Below are 17450 nucleotides of genomic sequence, written 5' to 3' on the forward strand. Positions count from 1 at the left end.
AGATTGGCCCTGAGCTAACATGTTTGCCTATCTTCCTCTATTTTGTATATGGGATGCCGCCACAGCATGACCTGACGAGCAGTGCGCAGGTCTGCATCTGGGATCCGAACCTGCGAACCCCGGGCCACCAAAGCAGAGTGCTCAATCTTAACCGCTACGCCACGGGGCCAGCCCCAGAATGTGGATATATCTTTTGAGCCTACCACACTTACCAAAGCTAAGCGTAACTATATAACCAACTCCTCACAGACAACACTTATGTCTTAATGTATATAACTTATTTCCTTAATTTGTTTTTTAAACTGTGGAATATATATCAGAAAATACAATCACTTTTAAATTACTTATTATCCCATTTTCCTATAAAGCGTTTTGCTTCATTTGTGTTTCAGATTTGCTTCCCTAAGCACTAAACAAACTAAGAAAAAAACTAAGAAACTCTCTCTCATTTTTTTTTGTAGTAAGAAATTTATCTTCTCTTCCATAGTTATTATCTGCTCTGAACATAGAGTACATAAAAATCACATCAAATTAACTCTCCCAATCTTTAGTATTTTTCTTTTTGTCTTGTATTGTATTATACAACACATGAATGAGCAAACTATTTCTTCCTTAAAACACTGCCTGCTTACAGGACACAGGTGTTATTTTAGAAATTTACTCAAGTCTAGGCAAACCAGGGAGAAATAAATTCCGAGTAAGAAATCCAACTGCCATCATAACATTGCCGGCAGTAAGTATTATCTCATAAAAACCACTTGCAGCAGTTTAATCTAAAACCACAGCTGTTAGACAGACACTAATTTCTACAAGCTTCTAAAGATACAAAGAAAGTGTTCTTTATCGAAAAAGTTGTCATTTTGCTAAACATCTGCAATATTCACCTAAATTACTTTTGGTAACCTAATAGCTTCTTTATTTTATAAGGTAATATAATCAATTCCTAATTGGATTATATTTCTTCCACACCATGGAACACAGAACAGGAATCTTTCAAAGGTGATTTACCAAATCTTCATTATCCAGTCTTAATTAAGTTTTTGAGTACTGGTAACAGACTTAAATGTTTTGTAGTCTCTATATAATTAAGCTATTGTAACAGGAAAAATAAATGTTTTAAGATTTTTTAAAGCACCATTTAAAATGCAGCTCTAGATAATTTAGTGTGATCTGTGCCCTCCCACCATACTTCTCATCACATACTCATCTCCTCCAACACTCCTTCACTCCTCTCCACCGACACCCCCAACACACAAATATACTTTCTTAATGGCCCAATTCAGTCTTTCCCCAAGGCTTCAGGATGCACCTATCAAGGTCTAATATTAGTCAACACCAATTACATCAGCAGCAGCCTTGCTTTCCTTCTATCCTTTTGCCTATCCATATTAGACGCTAACAGACCCATAATAAAAAAGTTGAGTTCGTTGAGTTCAACAGTTTAGGAAACATTTATTGAGAGTTACCATGTGATAGAAAATGAGACCCTCCAAGAGTTTATTGGCTAGTGAGCCCTGAACATGTTTTCAATACAATATCGTAAATGCTACAAGAGCACAAAGCAGCAGTCAAATAGAGGAGCAGAACTGGTTTCCTAGAGAGAGACTCCTCCTTGGAGGAGAGTTTAAAGCTAAGTAGAAGTTAACCAACTGAGGAAAGGAAAGCAATCCAGAAGGACCAACATAAAAAGCAAAAGCACAACTCAGCATGGTGTGTATGGGAAACTCCAAGTGGTTCACTACTAAATGAGTGAGAAGAGTGAGGTAGGGGGGAGTAGCAGAGAGTGAGGCTGAAGAATTCAACTGTGGACCAGATCAGGGAGGCCTAATACGCCATGCAAAGGTGTTAGGAAAGATCCACGGTGGAATGACAAGGTCAGACGTGTATTTGAAACACAGATTAACTCTGGCAATAGTGGATGATGAACTTGAAGGAGGCAAGAATACTAATTAAAGAGCTTGTGCAATAATCCACATAAGAAATTCTTACAATGGGGCTGTTAATAATAAGGATGAATTAGGAAGGGCAGAACTGAAAAATACTTAGCAGGTAAAATACACGGGATATAGGAAATGAGAAAGAGAGAAGAGTAAAGCCACAAGCTCCCAAGCTTGTGGATGTTTGGATGCTGATGTTAAAAAAGTGAGATAGCAAAACAGGAAATGGTATTTTCACCATATCTATTCAACATATTATTGCAAGTACTAGCCAGATCATCTAGGCAAGAAAAAGAAATAAAAGGCATCCAAATTGGAAAGGTAGAAGTAAAAGTATCTGTTTATAGATGACATTATCTTATACGGAGAAAACTCTAAAGATTCCACAAAAAACTCTAAAACATTATACTAAATAAAATAAGCCTAACACAAAAGGACAAAGATTGTATTAATCCACTTATGTGAAGTACCCAGAATAGCCCAATTCACAGAAAGTAAAATGATGGTTACCAGGGCTGGGGAGGAGGAGGTAATAAGGAATTACTGTTATTGAGTACACAGTTTCAGTTTAGGAAGATGAAAAAGTTCTGGAGACAGAGAGTGGTGACGGTTACACAACAATGTGAATGCACTTAATGCCACTGAATTGTACACTTAAAAATGGCAAATTTTATGTTATATATATTTCACCAAAATAAAAAAATATTTTTAATGTTTTTAAACCAGGAATGGTACGCATTTCTAGGAAGGGATGAGAAGCTGAATTCAGTTTTGAACTTGTTGCACATAATGTACATACATACAGGTCACCCAGGAGAATAAACGCATCTGAAGCATGAAAGGTTCCGGTGAGAAACTTCAGCATATAGTAGTCAAAACTATACGAGAAAAGAACATGCAGTGGGAAAAAAACGGAATAAGGATCAAAGGAAACTCTGAGCTTGTTAACTGAACTCACAGGTGTAGGATGAGTACTGTTCAAAAAACTGTCCCATCATATATCAATGTCATGGATTATCTGCATCTGGTTCAAAAACAACTCATCAGCAATACTACTGGACAGGAAGAAACCTATTAGTGAACCTCAACCCTGCTACGTAAACTACTCTTCAGAGACCCTACAAAAATCTCAGTATGAAATCCTGCCAAGATTGAAATAAAGTACCTATTTCACAGGATTCTGTGAAGAACATATGATAGCTATTATTCTTGTCACAAAAACGAGACAAGTCAGCCTACTCTATCCAATCTACATTTCTAGCAATAAAAGAAAAACTGCAGATTGTTCCTGAGAGATAATAAACACCAACCATAACTTACTATATAGAGGCCAATTTACTTTGGGCTAGTATCTATCTAAGATACACTAAAATACTCTGTTTGTAAATTTTTAGTGGCCTTATGAATTAAGTCTCCAACTGTGGTAGGTTGAATAATAGACCCCCCCCCCCAGGTATCCACATCCTCATGCCCAGAATTTGTGAATATGTAACCTTACATGGCAAACATGTAAGGTCACATATTCACATGCCAACATGATTAAATTAAGAATCTTGAGATGGGGAGATTATCCTAAATTTTCTGGGTTTGGCCCAATGTGATCACAAGGATCCTTATAAGAGAGAAGGTGATATGATGAAGGGGGCAGGGGTAGCAGTCAAAGAGAGAAATCTGAAAATATGACGCTGCCTTGAAGATGGAGGAAGGACTCACAAGCCAAGAAGATGCAGGCAGGCCTGAGGAAGCTAGAAAAGGAAAGGACAAGAACTCTCCCCTAGAGCCTCCAGAAGGAACACAGGCCTGCCAACACCTTGATTCTAATCCCTTAAGATCTATTTTGGACTTCTGCCAGAACTGTAAGATAACAAACTTGTGTTGTTTTTAAGCCACTATATTGTGGTAATTTGTTACAGCAGCAATAGGACACTAATACACCAGTTGAACCCAAATTATCAAAAGAAAGCCAATGGCAGAGTGGGAGAAAGTGAAAAAAAAAAGGTCTTCAGTTTACGTGCCCAATGGAGCCTTATCTTCTGCCAAAATAGAATTAAATGCACCCACAGGAAAAACAGTCGTCTTCTAGAGCAGTTCTTAAATTTGGCTGCATACAGGAGTCACCTGGAGAGCTTTTAAATAATTCTGATAACGAGGTCCCATTTCAAACCAACTGAATCATTTTCTCCGGGGCTCCTCGTATGGTTAGAAAGGCGGCCAGATGGTTTTTATGCGCAGCCAGGGTTGAGAACCCACTGTTCCAGCTAAAGACTAGTATTTTAGTGACCTAAGGAAACTCCTAGCATTTCCAAATGCTACTAGAATTTCCTGAAAATTGCCCCACAACAAAGATGTGGTTTCCCATTCACTCACTCACTGCTTTAGTGTACGTTTTGTTGACTCCACCTTTGACAGTAAGTTATCCTAGGTAAGAAGCTGCCTAGGCAAATTCCTAGAAGCAAAATTAAAGGATCAAAAGGCAAGCAAAATTTTTTTACTCTGACAAGTACTACTAAATTGCTATCCCAATTTAACCTTCTACCAATTAAGGAATAGCAACTATTTTTTTAAAGCCTGCTCAATCTGATAGGTGGGAAATGATATTTCATTGTTTTAATTTGCAAGGCTTCCAATTGTGAGTGAAGCTGAGTATCTTTTCACAGCTTTATTGGCCATTTTTTGGTCTGTCAATTACTTATTCATATCCATTTCCATTAGATTTTTTAAAAAGCTAATTTGTGAGAACTTTTTCTGTTAAGGAAATTGACCTTTTGCCTGTCATGAGTGTTAAAGTATTTTTCCCCAGTTTGCTGTTCTGTCTTTTGTCTTTGACTTCTTTAGGCCATAGATTCTATTTTTTACATAATATTTAACGTATTTATCTTTTCCTCTATGGGTTCTTTGGAAAGATTATGCACATTCTAAAATTATTAAAACATCCACCATCCACCCATACTTTCTTCTAATACTTTCAGAGGTTCATTTTTTACATTTATGAAGTTGGGATCTGGCTCCCAGTCCCGCTCCTGCCCATGTAACTGGCAATTTGTCCCAACATCATTTATTGTTTAGTTCATTTCTTCTCTAGTGGTGAAGTTACCATGCTATCTTTTAACTCATAAGATGGGAAAAGACAAAAAAAATTTATACATGTGAATATATATATATTATATGCTTATATAGTGTGTATATGATAACTAAAATATAAGCTTAACATACTAACTTCTTAGACCGTCAACAATAAATGTGCTGCCTAACTCAGGTATACAGAGTTTACAAATTCCTGAATATGGTTATGAAATAAGAGAGTAAGCATTAGGCATACTGCCTCCTTTTCCCTTGCAAAAGTTAACACAACTGTTACCAGGCTGACTCTTCCTCAAAAGCAGTGATGAATCAAGTCCCCCTTAGCAGTTTTCTCCCATGTTTGTACTCAGCCTTGCAAAATATTTGTTGCCCCTAGGTGGAGACAATTTAATAATAGAAATGTTAGTTACTGAAATAGGAGTAGCCACAAATTTTCTACAAATATTCTCTAATGATAAAGAAACTCTGCTTCTAAATCCTTGGGTGAACTAGGGCTAGTCACTTTAGCTGAGGATCCAATTTCCTTATTTGCAAACTTAAAAATTTATATTAACTAGTATCAAGAGCCCTCTTAGCTCTAATATTTTGTGGATCAAAAAGCTTGCTTAAGGGGTCGGCCTGGTGGCACAAGCAGTTAAGTGTACGTGCTCCACTGTGGCAGCCCGGGGTTCGCCAGTTTGAATCCCGGGTGTGCACCAATGCACCGCTTGGCGAGCCATGCTGTGGCGGCGTCCCATATAGAGTGGAGGAAGATGGGCACGGATGTTAGCCCAGGGCCAGTCTTTCTCAGCAAAAAAAAAAAAAAAGAGGACTGGCAGATGTTAGCACAGGGCTGATCTTCCTCACAAAAAAAAAAAAAAAGCTTGCTTAAATGTCCATAACAGTACAGTGCCTAAAGACAGTCCTATCCTCTCGAACTAAAAAACTATTGTACCTTTAGCAACTTTTTTCAACTGGAATACTTCACCCAGCCACAACCAGTCATTTCCTCCAATCTTTTCCTTTCAAAGCAGGTTAAAAAGAGGCATATTGTGTATTAGAGTTCATACATCTAGCATTTCCAAGTCATAGCCAAGGCTTTCTGCATTTTTTTCCTTGTCTTAAAGAAAATAGCTGATACCACACCTCTCCGCGTCCGTTTGGCTTGTTGCATATATATTTTAAACAATGAGCTGGCTATAGATTTTCCTCTGAACTGGTTATCCTTGGTGCTAGAGGTTGTACATTTGGGGGGGGTGGTTGATTTGTTTCTTTCTCTTGTGTTATTTTTTGCCCCATTTGGTCAGAACCTTCCATTTTTGTTGATTTCCTGAATCCTTGTTCCTCTGACCAGACATTCCTAACCCTGGTACTTTATCTCCCAGTTCTCATCTGCTAGTCTAGATTTTGTAACTCTTCTAAGAATGTCTCAACCTCTGCTTGCCTAAGGGGTTTCCCAGTGTACTGCTTCATCCAATTATTTTTTATCTAGTGACCTACTGCCAAACTACTGACACACTAGTAGTTTACACCTCAGACGTTGGCATAATCTAGGCTCTCGCCTTGAAAACATACCAACTCTATCTATACCACAAACTAACCACATTCTTAGTTAGAGAGGGACTATTTTTAATTCTCCCAGTGCCCTAGGACCAAGAGACTCAAAGGACATTGATAATTTCCTGAGCAGAGCAGAAAAATTCTGAGTTCCTAAGCAGAGCAAGGGAGGATACCAACTTCACTTCACATCCCTACCCAGATTACAGGAATGTGTAAGCAAGGGAGCAAGCATACTGATGTGGTAGCAGTAACCAGCTTACTATGTGGCTGTGGACTGTTGCTCTATGCCATAAGCACACATGGCTGGCTCCCAAAAAATATCTGCAGATTTTATGGCACAGACATCTGTATCTCTATCTTTGAGATGGAGGTGTGAAACACAACTAAGGCATAAAGCAAAGCTCAAAGATTTACATAAGTTTATCACTAATGACAAAGCTAAAAAGGGAAGTCTAGTAAGCACTGCCTTTTAGACTAAAGCCTCATATGCCAGAATAGAAGCTAATGTCTTTTGAAAAGTAGTACCAAGGTTGTTATCTTTTCCTGGGAAGAGAAATGCCCATCAAGTGCAGATTCCTGCCAGAAGCAGCAGACGTGCTGATGAACACACATCAGCTTCAGCAAGTAACAGTGTAGGATGTACAGCAACATTCGCTGTGTCACTGAAAATATACCAACAGGGTCTACATTTCTGTCAAGGGCATAATCTGATGAAAAATTAAATCTGTGGTGAGACAGTGACACAAAAAAGAAAATAATTAGATTAAGAAAAATAAGAGAAAAAGCTGAAGGCTGATGCCTCCACATTCTCCTAACAGCAACTGAAATAACCTTTTCAGAAAACAGCTAGCAATTCATCTCCAGAGATACACAAAAACATTCACATTCTTTCACCCAGTAATCCCAGTCCTAGGAAATAATGCTATCAGTAATAACAGGTAACATTTATAGTGTTTACCACTTTATATGAAATCTGGCTTAATTCTAATAACACCTATGAAGTATGGACTAGTATTGCCTTCATTTAATAAATAAGGAAATCGAGCCAAAATATAAATAACTAAATAAACAAACAAGCAAGCAACTTGCTTAAAGGTCTCAGTGTCAGAGGCAAAACTCAAACCCAGGTCTGTCTGACTAAGGTGGCCATGCCCTTAACGACCCCACCAAACATACCATTATTACTATTATCACTACGATAACAATGCCATCAGCATGAAGACATTCGCTGCAACATCAACACCAGGAAATTCCTCCCATCATTAAAAATAACAATTATTAACACCATATGCAACAGTACTGTAAAGGAAAGTGATGAGAGAGGCCACTAATTTGCATCTGTGCTACAATTACAGCTATATAACAGTTACGTTCTGGCAGGTAACATGGATCCTGAATTGCAATTCTTTGTTGATCTCGAATAAACCCATTTTTGCTAGAGAAATAACTAGCTGTCTATTTGCTTAAGGTCAGCAATACATATTTAGGTATATATATACTTTAATGTCTATTAGGGCAAAGCTACTTATTAGCAGACTTTGATAATCTTACTGTGAGTTCTTCAAATAACGTTAAAAAGAGAAAACTATAATAACATAATAAAAAAAAAACTTAAGTAGCTAAAGGAGCAAAATCCATTCTCTCCTAGGCAAAACTGATTCTATATTATTGAACAATAAACAGAAAGGAAAACTGACATTAATTCCATACAACAGATACTGTTTTCTAGTACTTTTTATACAGTTTTCCCTCTACCTCTGCTTTTTAACAAAATCTATAAATCTATGGTTCCTAACTTTTCTGAAAGCACACCCTCCTTGAGAATCTGATAAAGGTTAGCAACTCTCACCCGGGGGGACAGTGGGGGGAATACCACACAAAAGAACACACACCAAAATTTCAGAGTATTCATGGACCATTAAGAGATCCCTGGACTGAAGGCCAAGAAGACTTGCTCCACACTGTCTAAAAAAGAATCCCAAATGTTAACAGGAAAACATAATTCCTTCTCATTTTTCTTCAGCTGTACTGCACAACAAGCTACTGCCATCAAAGATAATTACAGATTCATTCTTGGAAGGGTAAACTTATGAAGACATACGCACTGCTTGTTAATTACTTTTGTCAGGCCGCCACAATGAATGTTGGACCTCCCTATCATCAACATAAACACAAAGCTAAAAGGAACCTTAGGATCCAACTATAAGGAAATGGGTAAACACACTATGGTACATCTACTTGAAATATTATTTCTAGTAGATGTACCATATTATTGTTGCTAAATTGGTTATGGCATAGAAAATATTTATGATACCTAAAGTTAGATTTAAAAATACATATAAATTTAGGTCTACATATAAAATACAGTTAAAACTATGCTTTAAACAAAACAAAAACCAAAAGCTAAAATTTATTTCCAAAAGGAAATACACCAAAATTTAAGAGCAATTAAAATTGAGTATTGAAAGCATGGATGATTTTTTCTTTCTACTTCTTAAATCTTCCAAAATTAAAATACATATAAACTTAGGTCTACATATAAAATACAGTTAAAACTATGCTTTAAACAAAACAAAAACCAAAAGCTAAAATTTATTTCCAAAAGGAAATACACCAAAATTTAAGAGCAATTAAAATTGAGTATTGAAAGCATGGATGATTTTTTCTTTCTACTTCTTAAATCTTCCAAAATTAAAAAACAGATTTTAAAACATTAATAAAGTGACAACTGAATATTACAATATTTGATGAAAAGACAATTTAATAATTTTTGGATTTTTTTCCCCATTCTTAGCTCTTAACCTACTTCTGAAAGGACTAAGCAACATACTGAACATGGGGATTAAAACTAAAAACAATCCATTTAAGAAATGAATGATAGCTTATTTTCCTGTGAAACTTTTTTTTCTCACTGGCACACTAATATTGTCTTAATTCTCATAAATCAGTTATTCCAACAGATTACCAAAAAGTTTCAGAATAAATTAAATTGGCATTAATAATCATGTTATCTGTATTATACATAACTAACGTTGGTTTTTCAAAAGTTATGGAGACTTCTGGGAAAAAAAATATTTCAGGAGACTACACTGATAAGTTATCACTGGTTAACCCAAACTGGTAAATGAGATCTACTCTGGAATACAAACATAACTGACTATAATAATATTAAGACCAGAGAAACTTTATCTTAATATTTTAGACAATACTCAACTATCAGTATTTGAGAGCCTTTAACCACATATTTCCATTACTTTACTAATTCAATGAGGTATGTTTTCTTCACAAACATGCCAATTAAAACTTTTAAGATCAAGAATAAGAGGATGGGGGGCCAGCCCCATGGCCTAGTGGTTAAGTCCAGCACGCTCCACTTCAGGGGCCCAGGTTTGGTGCCTGGGTGCAGACCTACACCACTCGTCAGCAGCCATGCTATGGTGGCGACCCACAGACAAAATAGAGGCAGATTGGCACAGATAGATGTTAGCTCAGGGCAAATCTTCCTCAGCAAAAGAAAAAAAAAAAAAAAAGAATAAGAGGATAAATTTATTAAACCTTAACAAGAAATGATTTCCAATCTTGCTAAGCATATTTTTAAAAGCAAAGAGATTTCCTGTAATTGATATTATAAAATAACATTTAAATAAAACAAAAGCACAATAGGTAACTTCCAGTCAAAATAGTAATAGCATCTGTTTCCCCTACTCCCTCAGGGCCTTGTCATTTAAACAATCTGCAAAGTGGTAGCATTGTTCCTATTTGTATGAGCAAAGTTGGGTATTATCTCATGAAATAAGCAAGATCTTTAAACCTGGTGAAAAAAAATTAATGAGGCACGGCAACCTTAGAAGGCAATTCTGTAAAGGGGAGGTAATACTACACTACCTACCAGACTTGGGACAAGTAGGGTTACAGGACATCCACAACTCCTCTCACACCCCATTTTCATCCTAACAACTTTCTTTTAAATATGGAAACTCAAAAACTTGAAAGTAGACACAAAACTATCCCTAAGATCTATGCCATAGGTCAATCAACCTCTCTTTCTTCACATACACCCCTTTTATTTACAACGTGCTTTGCTGTTTACAAAACTCCTTTTACCTATATTACCTCTTACGTCTTTACAAATAACCTGTAAGGTCAGCGAGAGTGATTTTTTTTTTTTTTTTTTTAATATATATAGAAAAGAAAACAGACAGAAAGGCCAAGAATCTTGCTAGTACTGGAACCAGACCTAAAAACCAAGTTTCCTGCCTTCAATTTTGAAGCTTCTCTACTATACACAACACTACCTCTTCTGTAATACAGTGAAGCCTTCTATTAAATATTTGGCTGGATTCCAAGACAGTCGTCCCAGACTGACTTAGACTCTATATAGTAAATAGCGTAAATAGTGAAGGTTTAATGCAATTACTGGCATGGAGGCATACATCTTTCTAAAAGTGAAGAATCAGCTGATTTTAGGTTAAATCAATATAGTGCGTGTATGGTGGGGGAAACAAGTAGAACATTCTTCTAAAAAGAAATCAAAATGAAGTACTGCAGATTTGCACATTTTACAATAGTTAATAGACGAAGTGGTAATCAATACAGGGAGTAGAAAAAAAGACAAAGAGTGGACAGTTAAAAAGAACAATGTAAAAAGAAACCACGTTTTTATTTTTAGGAAATAAAATAAAGGACCTTTGTCTTTTCTTTCCCCCCATAAATAACTGAGATTTTATAGCATTAGGCTATAAAATAATAAAAGAGGTAGAAGAGGATTTTAGGTAGCCATCAAATGGAATCCCTGCCAAAATTGCTGGCTCTAGAATACAGCACATTAGAAATCCAAAGTCTTATTTCTAGATCAGCTATTGGTTCTACACAGTTTAAATTAACCAATTATTTTATCACATCTGTAAAATCAAATAACACTCTACCCAACTATTTTCTAACGATCTTAGAAGGAGGAAACAATGTCTGCAAAGGTAATGATCAATATTTTAATTCCCATTATCCATTGCAAAAGTAAATTTCTCAAATATCTTCTATGTGCACAGTGCTAGGCTAAGCTAAAAGTACAGAGAAAGTAATGGTCTTTACAATCTAGTCATGAATAAAGCACAGAGAAATGCTTAACTAATAATGATTATGATTACACGTCAAAATTGAGGCTTTCATAGGAGTTGGACTGAACACAGCAGTTAGAGAATAAAGTTGGATTTGATCAAGATACAAAATAAAAATAGTAGTCATTAAGTTTAGTTAGGCAGAGAAGAGGCAAGGAGGTCACTATGTCCTTCGGGTTCCCAAAGCACATCAGTCACCTGTTATTGCATTGAACACACTGTACAGTTTATTTGTCATCTCCACTTAGATTGTAAATTCCTCAAGGACAGAGACTTTGTTCGATTCATTTTTCTATCCCTAATCTCTAGCAGGGGGTCTGGCACATAGAGGATAATCAATAAATGTTTTTTGAACAGGCAAGGTAAGGACAGAATTCCTTATTTATTGTATTTTAACCTATACGATTTGTGTAGGTCATTTACTCATTGTCTCTCAACTTCAAAACCACCATTCTAGACTCAGATCTATGGTGCTGTGGTTGAGACTGTACAAGTATATTTCACTCTCTTCTTCTTTTTTTTTTTTTTTTGTGAGGAAGATCAGCCCTGAGCTAACATCCATGCTAATCCTCCTCTTTTTGCTGAGGAAGACCTGCTCTGAGCTAACATCTATTGCCAATCCTCCTCCTTTTTTTTCCCCAAAGCCCCAGTGGATAGTTGTATGTATGTCACAGTTGCACATCCTTCTAGTTGCCGTATGTGGGACGCAGCCTCAGCATGGCCAGAGAAGCGGTGCGTTGGTGCGCGCCCGGGATCCAAACCCGGGCCGCCAGTAGCGGAGTGCGCACACTTAACCGCTAAGCCACCGGGCCGGCCCTTCACTGACTCTTCTGCCAGGAGGCTTCCAGTTAGGCTTTGCCAATGTAGGTAGTAAATGGAGATTGGAAAGCAAGAAGAAGGATGACGGGACTTTCTTCTAGTTCCTGGCAGCAGCAATTAGTTTAGCCTCCAGTTTCTTTCGGTACTCCCAGAACCAGCCTTATCAGCAGCTGAACAACACTGACCTCCTCAAAGGTTCAGAACCAGGCCAATGGAACCTTTTCTCTGAGCTCTTAGGTTGATACTGTGATGTTCTCTTTTTGCTCTTACACCCATCTAAACCAACTCCTTATATTAAATCTCCCCTGTTGCAGTCCCTATTGAAATTTCTGTTTTCTCTACTGGACACCAACACATTGTTAAACACAGTAATTCCAACTGCTCTCCTCTGAGATAACCTGCTGCTTCACTGAAGAGGAAAGTAAAGAAAGTCTGGAGTTATTCCTATTGATAAAATCTATTTTATAAATAATAACTCAAAACCCTTTAAATTTGTGTCTGTTAAGTTACAGCATAAAAATCATTTAGCTTTTGTGATTTAAACTATGCAGCTTGGAGAGAAAAAAAAGAGAGGCAAAGAGAAATACTTAAATAGCGCAGGCTCTTCCAAGCACACACAGCCATCTCCTCTTACTAGAGCACATATCCTAGAGAAAAATCTGAGATGGTAGAGCTGATCTGCTGTTCCTCAGTGGTCTCAGTTCCCTCAAGCCTCTCCTAGTGTGAACATTATGCCATGCTGAATGTGCTTCTTACATTTAAAGACTTTTTTTTTTGCTGTTGTTCAACATGGCCCCTAAATGCAAGTTAACTACTTTATCTAGCGTTCAACAAAAGAAACAGCGATCTGTTCCAACATTAAAGCTAAGCTGAACTTATTGGTATGTTGTTCTCCCTTCCTAAGGGATTTTCAAGCATTATTTTTTTTTTACTACATGTGATTTTCATTTTACACATTGACTTTAGAATCTAAGCTCTTCATAAAATACAACTCCACTCTACAGCATAGAAACACAAAGAAATCCCCCTTGCAGAAGTGTCCATAATCAACACATCTGTTGAAAACAAATGACCAAAATGCTTTGATATTTTTCATATGGTCTGTTACTTTACTTAATAAGATGCCCTCATCAATTTAATCTGAGGTTAATTTCAAAGATAATTTTTCATTATTGTACTTAATAAACTGATTTTTTAAAATTACGACAAAATGGCAGATATATAGAAACAGCAAACATGTTGTTAATCCATTCTCTAAACGAAATGGGAGAAAGCAAATTCAAGCAATAGAAATCTTTCTTGGAATTTTTAGTAAGGTATATAGCTGCTGACCATCCAACAAGAGGTATCAGTAGGCCCAGACACACTAGTCCACGTCAGCTGCCTAACATCTGTAAGACAAAAGAGAAGGGAAAAGAATTTGAAACTTGAAAGTCAATGGCCAATTCCACTGGAGTTCCTCCACAGAGTATAAAATTGGATAATGGACCACCTACCCCTTAGCATCTATAGTCAGGGACTCATCATCTAGCTTCTGCCTGTGGACATACTAACACCAGCATCTACTTAAGTGCCAAGAGTTCCATTACCACAGTCAATATATCCATGTAAAATCAACCAAACTGTACTCCTTACAACAAGAGACACCAGAGGACCCATCTGAAACATTAGGTAGAAAAGGTGAAAGGCTAGAGGGGAATAGACAGGATATCTGGGCCTGCAGGGAATGGACGGGGTAAATGTTTTTGTACCTTTGTACCCAAATTATATGGGGATCTACTCAGTTAAATGCAAATAAACATTCAGTAAGCTACCATGATAACTAAGATTTCAGAGAAATGGAAAAAAACCCAGGAAATTAAATAACTGGTGTCTGATGACAACGTCTGTCTTCCACATGTGTAATAAACACTAAAAATCAAGTGTAGATCTGTATGAGTGTAGAATGTACATAATCTCACAGTATTTTTCCTTTTTTAAAAACTGTGAACTATGATGCATTGTTCGGTTTCTCCAGATTTAATAAATGAGTTGCTACAAAATTATGAGGTGCTTTAAGTCATACCAGAAATGCTGCTGTAATCTTAATAAAGTGCATTTTAATGTTAACTCACTTTTCTTGCTGGAAGGAATTACGCTTCTTCGCTAACGTATAGAAATGAAACTGTCACTGAAACATCTGGTTATATATTATTCATTAGACATATATCACCTTTACTCCAAAGACTGCATAATATAAATACAAATCATGAATAAATCAGATTAAAGAGAGAGACCTGACACCACACACTGAAAGTCAGTAATAGACAAATGAAATTCCAAAGATGTTTGCTGACCTGCTCTATATTTCTATCCACACAAACCCAGGAGCTAAACTGTCTGAGAGCCCCACACGGCAGAGAAAAACTCAAAATTCTCAGTATTTTGAATGTCTACATTGTCTACATTATGTTAGTGGTTCTAATGTGAAATTTTTCTATGCAGCACATTTGAGGACCCATCAGCATATTTTTCAAATACTCCAACGGACTAGCCTACTCAGGCAGTTTTCCTCCATAAATTCTCCATTTCACTCTCACACCTACTATAATTAACCTCAAATGTGCATTCCACAAGGGTACCTGAAGGAAATAACTCAAATCCTTAGAAAAAGTGAGGGGCCACATTTGCTGTGCTTTCCCTGGAAAATGGAGTCTTATATAACTACCCATTACTTCACTAACAAGTACATTAAATGCACAATCAAGATTTTAAAAGATACCTGTTGATTGTGACAAGTAGAAATTTCAGGGGGAAAAAGGAACAGCCAAGAATCATATTGCTGCCATTTACATTCTTTATAAATCAAAGGATCAAATATTCACTTTAGGAACCAAGATCTAATACCAATCTAAGTTATTAAAATATTCAACAACTATACCCTAATGCAAGTGGGGAAAGTAGATTATCTACCAATTACACTAATTATTCCAGCTGATCATCTTGGAACTACTGAAAGCAGATTTAATACAAATCACTCATACGTTTTAAACGTAATTCTCAATTTAAAACACTGAAACCATGTCTCAATTTTTTTTTAACTTTTAAAAGAAATAAAGCATATCACCAAAATACTGAATGCAAACCTATCCTTTTCACAGCAAACACATTTCTTTGCATACCTCAAGGAAACCTGACATTTTCAAACCATTTTACCACGGAAAGGCACACATTCTCTAAAACTTGTGACAGCCATGCAGTAGCTACCGAAAAAGGCTTCAAGGAGATAAGCGTACAATTGCTCTAAGCGGGCAAATAATCGGAAGGAACCTCGAAGTTTCACAGACCAAATTTTTACTAACAGTATCTCTGGGAGCAAGGCTATTTCTGTAGGAGAGAAACGATCCTGACAACGAGGACGAGGGTTCCCCGGCGACAGCGGGCACCAAAGATCTTACCGTAAACGACAGAGTTCAAAACGCGAAGCTTCCATCAGAAACAGACCAAGACACCCCCTCCCCCCACGACTCCTCCGGGGCGACCTCGCGGTTTTAGAAAGCAGCAACAGATACTCCCGGGCAGGCAGGCGGCACTCCAGGAATGCTTTAACCAGGAGGGGTCTCCCCGCAGCCTACAAGGCACCCCGACGCCGAGTAGCGCCACCACCCGCGAACCCCGACTCCAGCACCCCGAGGGCAAAGGGGACTATTTGCACAAAGCGCCCCTACCCCACCCCCACGGTGCGGAGGGGGGGGAGCCCAAAGGAAAACCCCGCATTCCACATCGTTCGCCTCCGGAGAGGGGCCGCGGAGAGGCTGGGGCCCCAGCCCCGGGAGGTGAGGGAGCCGCAGCCACCGCGCTGAGGCGCGGACAGCGAGGGTTCGCGGCGAAGGAGGAACCCCTGAGCTTCGCCCACTGGCTGCTCCACAAGCCCGACTCACCAGCCCCGCCAAGACCCCCGAAGGAACGGGAACAATGAGTAGCCACCTCCCCCCGCCATCCCCGCCCCGACAGCGGCCGGGGGTGGCGACGCCATCTCCCTTCACACCCCCCGCGGACACACACACCCCCACCCCGGTGCCCGGGCTGCCGTCAGCCGCCCGCAGCCGAGCCGCCGCGCGTCCCGGCCCGCCGCTCCTGCGCCCTGCGGCTCACTGCCCGCCCCTCTCACCGGCTCCTGCCCCAGCCCGGGGCTCCTCTGGCCGCGGCCGGAGCGAGACTCGGGTACAAGCCGCCGCGGCCGCCGGCGCCGCCGCACAATATGGCGAGCCTCGGCTTCCGCAATGGAGCTCGGGAAATACAACAGGGGCCGCTCAACATTCATGAGAGACCGAGGGGAAGCCGGCTCGGCCGGCGCTGCGGGGAGGGCGGGAAGGAGCGAGCGAGGGGGCGGAGGCGCGGGACGGGGACGTGCACGGCGCGGGGAGGCCCGCGGCGCGAGGGGAGGGGGCGCCGCCGCGTGCTGGCCGGGAGGGCCCGAGCCGCCGCCCCGCCCCGGGCCGCCCGGCCCCGCCCCCGGCGCCCTCCGCGAGGCCGACGCAGACCCCGGGCGCCGCCGGGGTGACGCCTGTGGCCCCTCGTTCTCGGTGAGCTCTCTTTTGGCATTTTCTCCCCTGCCTCGGCACCGCGTTACGCCTCCCTGGCCGGCAGCTGGGGTGTGGGCTCCGAGCAGTGTGTGACTGTCTCCTGTTCTCACACCCATCCCACCCGGTAGAAAGCCTCATGAGGCGTTCACCTCTAGAACTTCACTTGAACTTCGGCAGCCTGCCACTCTCCTTCAACACACACACTCTTTCCATCCCTGCAGAGTGACCCTACAAGATGTAATTGTTCCAGGGAAAATGACCTTCAATTCTAAAAGTATATTCTTGGACGACTGTAAGCATTCTGATTGTTCTCATGAGCTCTTAGTATTTACCTTGCTGCTGTTTAATTCCTACCTCCTTGGCCCCTTCCAGTATTATCTGCTGAACTTGAGAGT

The 17450-nt window shown here is 39.5% G+C and overlaps 1 protein-coding gene across 3 annotated transcripts in view; it reads right to left on the bottom strand.

Moving 5' to 3' along the window:
- RNF2 (ring finger protein 2) overlaps window positions 1–16843 on the bottom strand; it is a 52278-nt gene extending 35435 nt beyond the window's left edge. The window contains exons 1-2 of one of the 3 annotated variants that reach the window (XM_058539880.1): window positions 16641–16843; window positions 13823–13881 (exon numbers count right to left, since the gene is read on the bottom strand). The gene's annotated coding sequence lies outside the window, so the exon portion shown is untranslated. Of the gene's footprint in view, window positions 1–5295; window positions 5462–13822; window positions 13882–16640 lie in introns of those variants that run through there. The other 2 variants (XM_058539878.1, XM_058539882.1) reach the window with 2 other exon arrangements.
- Between the last annotated feature and the right edge of the window lie 607 nt (window positions 16844–17450).

The sequence above is a fragment of the Diceros bicornis genome, chromosome 4 (genome assembly GCF_020826845.1).
Source record: "Diceros bicornis minor isolate mBicDic1 chromosome 4, mDicBic1.mat.cur, whole genome shotgun sequence".
Taxonomy (NCBI): domain Eukaryota; kingdom Metazoa; phylum Chordata; class Mammalia; order Perissodactyla; family Rhinocerotidae; genus Diceros; species Diceros bicornis.